This window comes from Colias eurytheme, chromosome 7, assembly GCF_061535395.1.
Source record: "Colias eurytheme isolate Ceu_HAF_F1 chromosome 7, ilColEury1 Martin Lab GWU primary, whole genome shotgun sequence".
Taxonomy (NCBI): Eukaryota; Metazoa; Arthropoda; class Insecta; order Lepidoptera; family Pieridae; genus Colias; species Colias eurytheme.
In genome coordinates this window covers 6,431,786-6,438,186 of record NC_142986.1, presented here as the reverse complement: position 1 = coordinate 6,438,186, position 6,401 = coordinate 6,431,786, and the positions used below count along the sequence as shown (strand labels likewise).

Genomic DNA, 6,401 nt, shown 5'->3' with positions numbered 1-6,401 from the left:
TATATTTCACTCGGAATGTTTGACATTGTTTAGTTACTTGTAATGTTCGTTAGAAATTTTTATTCTCAGAGGATTTAAAAGTTCTTTAACAAACATGAAAGGGAAGTCAAACATTACTCGACTTTAAACGCAAATGTAGTTAGAAGGGTACTTATTTCTTACATTCAGTAGCTAATTAGTACATGTTAGAAACTTTGTCTCGGATTAAATACTTAGAGAAGGAGTTTTGTTGAAATGTCTCTGATCCTTGTGATCTCACTTATCTAATAGCAATTTTTATATTATGAGAATTTAAAAACATTTATTTTTTATTTTTCTTATAGTATAATAATATCGTTAGGTATGTGGACCTGTTTCAAAAATAATGATAGGTAGAATCCATATTTTTCTAAAATCAAGTTTAAAATATCGAATGTGTCATGTATCTTATGTGTAAAAAGTTACCCACTAGTATTTTTTTATTGTTAAAATAAGATTTTTTTTAATTCCTTCACACAAAAACAAAACAGTTCAAGAATTTATATTTCCACTCATTATTATCGTATGTATACAACAACGCTAAGCTCTACCACTGATACTCCTTTTAAAATCACAAGGCATGGTATAATTATACTTATCTAACTAATTACGAGGACAGCTGCATTATGGGGTGCATGATACGAGCAAACTCTTCGCATTGTCTAAGGGCTGTCTCGAGTGTCCTGTTTTTTATCGCTTATTCGTTTTACTTATCTAGTACTACATCGCTTCTATAATATCACAAAGACTTCATATAGGTACCTATATTATATTTGTATACAAAAGTCAATTTCATTTTCAATGCTATACTTTCAATTCCATTTCGTTAAAGCCATAACAAATACGCCAAACTATTACTTTAAAAATAACGAAGAATGAAATATCACAGAGCAGTATTTAATTTTTATAAAATACAAGATAGCTCCAAGAAAAGTCAGCGAGCGACCTGAAATAATATTATGATCTATCAAACAATGAATAAAGCTCCCCATTTATTTGCAAGTCAGGAGAAAAATTTCTATGTAGCGCTATCCGAGTAGGAATTAAAGCTAAGCAGATTAAATTATACGTGCTCGAACATTGCGTTGGCGTCGAATGAAATGAGACTACGAGAATGTACGGAGAAATGGAATAAGGCGTAAATGTTGTGTATCCTTGTTTAAGCTTAATCATAAGTTAATTAGGCGTTATTAAATGAAGCTTTTTTTTGGAATAATTTTATTTTTAGCCAACGTACATTTAACTACAAACATAATAATATTTTTGAGATAAAGACACATGTGTTATTAGTTATTAATATCGATATTTAATATGTTATTTAAATTTTAAAGACAACATTCTGGAATACAAATCAACAACTTATTCGTAATATAATTTAAAATAAGATTTTACTCTATTTTATTTACAGCATTTCAATTACTATTCTCCTGAAGTTAATTAACAAGGCTATTAACAGCGAACCAAGAATTTCAATGTGTTAATTAAATAACAATACTGAGCAATGGTTAAAATTAGTTATTACCTTAGAAAAGCTTCCGACCGCGCACAATAAATATAATTACCGAAAATTGTTATTGTTGATATCCCAAAATTAATTGAAACACCCAAGTTTATTTAGTTAGATAGTAGCAATTCGGGTCTGGAATTAACTAAACAGAGATGTTTCTGTATAAATTTATTATAGTAGACAATTCCATTGGATCCAACCTTCGCAGGTTTACAGCAAAATATTAACCAAAGGCAAAATATTCTTAGTTGGCCTTAATAGATTTTAATTTATAATTCAACAAATGAAATCTAGACATAAACCAGCTAAAATATAAAACGAAAACAATAACAGATGTGAATTTATTCCGCCAGAATAATCTACGTTGTTAATTTACGAAATAAGGTTAAACGAGTATTCCTGTTAAAATATTTATTCAATGTGAAAGATGAAACGTGTGCTCACCGCTTTTGTTGAATAATTTATATTTTATTTCTCCTACAGTCCTTGTGATATTCTACATGTATGTGACTGGGCCTGTGGCGTTTTTCTATTTTTGCGTTAGAATAATGTTAGGAGTCCTTGCTCATTTATATTATAACAACAGTGAAAACGGATAGGTATTTTGTTATTTTTTGTCTATTATATCAGTATGAGTTACTAGATAGGAAAGAGGCGATTTAAGTTTTTTTAAAATTATACTGCACTAAAAAGTGGTTAAATTCATTAAAGGGATTCATGCAACAGAGGGAGTACAAAATATTATACCAAACTTCGGCGCCTTCCCATTTATCTAAGCAATATTGTATTAATGCAGATTTTATCTGATACTTCTCGTCTATTTTAAGGGGCACAAAATGTATCATCGCTGTAAAATAAAAGTAAAACTCCAGAAAGTCGAGTAGGTAAAATATCACTCACATACGATTTTCCATTAAACGTTATTATCAGAATCGATCATTATTCGGTTCCACTTAAAGCAGTAATTGAAACCTGTGGGACAAGAACAAAGCCCACCCTTAAATAAAAGGTCCTCGGTAACATTTAGTCAAATTTCCAAATAAAGGTAACATTTCTTAAATTTCAATTAGGATTCTGAACGAGGGTTAAGAGTGAGCAGACGGTTCATAATGCCGCACTTGACTCGAGAGCCTGACCGTGGCTACTTCGACAGCTTAACATTATTTTGGTACAAGTCTCAGGAGAATGGCGAAATATTGCAATGTTCGTTTACTGGTAGCAAACAGAATTGATAAAGATGTAAGATGCCTTGCTGATTGCCTTGTAAGATGAAGTACCCTAATTATTATCCTGTAAAATAATAATATATTTTGTGTAATTAAAAAATACCGTATTAATAATTTTCAATAAAACCACACTATTCGATTATAAATGTATATCTTTTATAAAATATCTTATATCACTGTAAAGAAAACAGCAAGTACATATTATAATTGGTTCAAATATAAAATCACCTTGTGTTCCTAATTCCATCGATTAAAAGCTTAACTTTAATTATTAGTGGATTCTTCAATATAATTTGAAGTTAGCAAGTTTTACCTACTCATTGATTTCGAAAACCAGAAGGTGACAGAGTTACGGCTGTAGTGTATATTATTTCATTGATTCTTTGATTGTATGCATTGGCATAATAGTATGCTTAAATTATACCATAAATACTTACTTATACTATATATATAATATTAACAAATACGTCTAAAAGCTTCTATCTTGGACCATCCGCGAATTTTTACTCATTCAACCTCTTACCGGTAGTTCAGGGCAGGTCAGTGAATAAAAAGTCATTTTGAGCTCCAAATAGCCCTTTAAAAATGTCTATGCATTTATGTATGTTCATTTGGGGGTAATGAAATTTATGGTGAAACAAAATACAGTTGCTCAGGAATATTCGCCTTTATTTCAGCTTGTAAACGTCACGTACGATTAATTATTGGTATTCATACACAGACAATTAATATTTGGAAATAATTGGATTGGGGCACGCACGACGTGTTTCCTGCACGCGTGGAGGAGTTGAATTGAGTTTTACTATTGTAAGTGTATCTATCTACATATAAACTAGTAGAAGGCCTTTTCAATACATAGCACAGTGGATGAAAAGTGAATGAAAAGTAAAAGATTTGCCATAATGATGTATTGCCAATAGATTTAATTGTTAGAGGGTATTATTAGGGAAAGAGATAGGTTGAACAGTGGCTTTGACCTGGACAAGAGCAAGTTGCCTCTATTGTCAAACTCAAACTCAAACTCAAACATTTATTTATTCAATTAGACTTCTTATAGGAAGGAGCACTTTTGAGACGTCATTACAAATTTTAAAATTTACCATTTAAATTGTTGTCAATATATAAATATTCATAATCGTTTGAAAATTAAGTTGTCATCAAATAGAGTTTGGAATTCGAGCTTTGGAGAAGATAGAAATTGATATACTTCAATAGTCCTCCTGATAGAGAAAAATATGACAATAAACTTAACTGCCTAATTTCCAGGGCTAAAATTTTTACGTCTTTTACAATAGGTTTTTTTTATGACATATATCACTATAAATTCTTCAATATTTGTTGTAAATTACAGCTTTTGCTATATACACAACGATGGTAATACTCCAAAAATATTTTAATTAAATTGTGGGTTCGAGTCGTGTTCTAATTTTGGCTGAAATGGAATTTTACTTTGACCTCTCTTTAATATCGTAATCCAATATTGATAATGGATTAATAAAGATACATTATCCATCATATTATACAAACAATGTTCATATTGTTTTCGTTCTTTCCACGTAATTTAAAATTCCTAGTATCCCCATAGAGTATACGCTATTGTACAAATGAACTTTATAAAATCAAAGGCATGTTACCTACCGGCTACCATATCCATTGATTTAAGTCTGAAGGTAATTATTGCAATTTTTTATTGGTAGATTAATTTTATGAATCAGTTCAAAAAAACATTCTAGCAGAGCATGGTGTTTTACAGTAAAATAGGGCGACCAAATTAATAAAAAAATAAATATAACTTAGCAGAGCATGGTTTCGATCCACGGACCTCTGGGTTATGGGCCCAGCACGCTTCCACTGCGCCACTCTGCTTAGATATGTTTGTTTCAATATAAGGAGTTTGTTTACAGTAAAATAGGGCGACCAAATTAATAAAAAATAAATATAACTTAGCAGAGTATGGTTTCGATCCACGGACCTCTGGGTTATGGGCCCAGCACGCTTCCACTGCGCCACTCTGCTTAGATATGTTTGTTTCAATATAAGGAGTTTGTTTACAGTAAAATAGGGCGACCAAATTAATAAAAAATAAATATAACTTAGCAGAGCATGGTTTCGATCCACGGAACTCTGGGTTATGGGCTCAGCACGCTTCCACTGCGCCACTCTGCTTCTGTATGCATGCTTGAATATTAGAAGTTTGTTTTTTAATAAGCTAGGCTGCACAAATGAATAAAAAATGATTTAGCAGAGCGTGGTTTCGACCCGCGGATCTCTGGGTTATGGACCCAGCACGCTTCCACTGCGCCATTCTGCTTACATCTGTGTGTTTGAAGAAAAATAGTATCTTCTTCTTTTAGCTAAGGTGTCCAAATTAATAAAATCAAAAATATAACTTAGCAGAGCGTGGTTTCGATCCACGGACCTCTGGGTTATGGGCCCAGCACGCTTCCACTGCGCCACTCTGCTTACATCTGTGTATTTGATTATGAGGTTTTTGTTATACAGTAAGCTAGGGTGATCAAATTGATATAAAACAATAAAAATAACTTAGCAGAGCATGGTTTCGATCCACGGACCTCTGGGTTATGGGCCCAGCACGCTTCCACTGCGCCACTCTGCTTACATCTGTGTATTTGATTATGAGGTTTTTGTTATACAGTAAGCTAGGGTGATCAAATTGATATAAAACAATAAAAATAACTTAGCAGAGCGTGGTTTCGATCCACGGACCTCTGGGTTATGGGCCCAGCACGCTTCCACTTAAGTTTTAACATAAGCACTAATATCCGAGATAATGTAAGAAAACGTGAAACTTTGTCCTTTTTAAGTGTTTTTTTCATTCCTATGTCGTGGTATGTAGTTTTACAAATTTACTAAATATAATTAGGGATTAGTTTCATTGTTTGGCGTAGGTATATTTCGCATAAGATCATTAATTTCAAGCTTCATAAATATCGTTTTTTCTACAAGGATGTTTAATATTCATAATACTTACATTAATATTTATTTATTTATTTGTAAAAGGTAAGTACCTTACAGCTAAACATAAATTAAATAGAACATTATACAATTCTATACGCCAATTATAAGATTAGAAATTGAAGACTTAATAACTGTTGTCAAATACGCAAGTAATAATTTTTTTATACTAATTTATAGCGTTACGCAAATTTTACATTAAATACGATCACAAATAAACTGCAAAAAATATGGTTAAAAGTCTCTAATAAAATAGTTATATACGTTACGGTCTACTAACGAAAAATTAAGTACGATAAAACATAATAAAATACGTTACAAAAACCTTAACAGACACTTCAGTGTGCTTAGAGTTAGATAAGGGCAGTATTAAATTGGTATCACCATCCGTCCATTGTGTGGATGCAGACAGTATTCACCCCTTAGTGTTATCGGGTTCAACGTATTCAAGGGTCATAGAAGTCCATCGAAAATATTTCAGCATCCGTCTGTGTGTAACGCCCTTTATTTTATCGGATTATTGGTAAATTCCAGTATGATTTTATATGGTTTAGTTTTTTTTTAATATTGGCAAACATGAAACTCAGTTTTACAGTGATTTTTTTACCGCAATCAAAAAATAAATATGTCAAGTTTTAGCGTAGCATTCTGGCTCAGCAAAATTGACTAGCCAG

At 31.8% G+C, this 6,401-nt stretch overlaps 3 non-coding genes across 3 annotated transcripts; all 3 read right to left on the bottom strand.

Moving 5' to 3' along the window:
- Positions 1-4,545: 4,545 nt before the first annotated feature.
- TRNAM-CAU (transfer RNA methionine (anticodon CAU)) lies at positions 4,546-4,617 on the bottom strand. The gene has a single exon. It is a non-coding gene; the product is annotated as a tRNA-Met (tRNA).
- A 525-nt stretch (positions 4,618-5,142) lies between these two features.
- TRNAM-CAU (transfer RNA methionine (anticodon CAU)) lies at positions 5,143-5,214 on the bottom strand. The gene has a single exon. It is a non-coding gene; the product is annotated as a tRNA-Met (tRNA).
- Positions 5,215-5,296: 82 nt separating this feature from the next.
- TRNAM-CAU (transfer RNA methionine (anticodon CAU)) lies at positions 5,297-5,368 on the bottom strand. Its single transcript has one exon. It is a non-coding gene; the product is annotated as a tRNA-Met (tRNA).
- Positions 5,369-6,401: the final 1,033 nt, after the last annotated feature.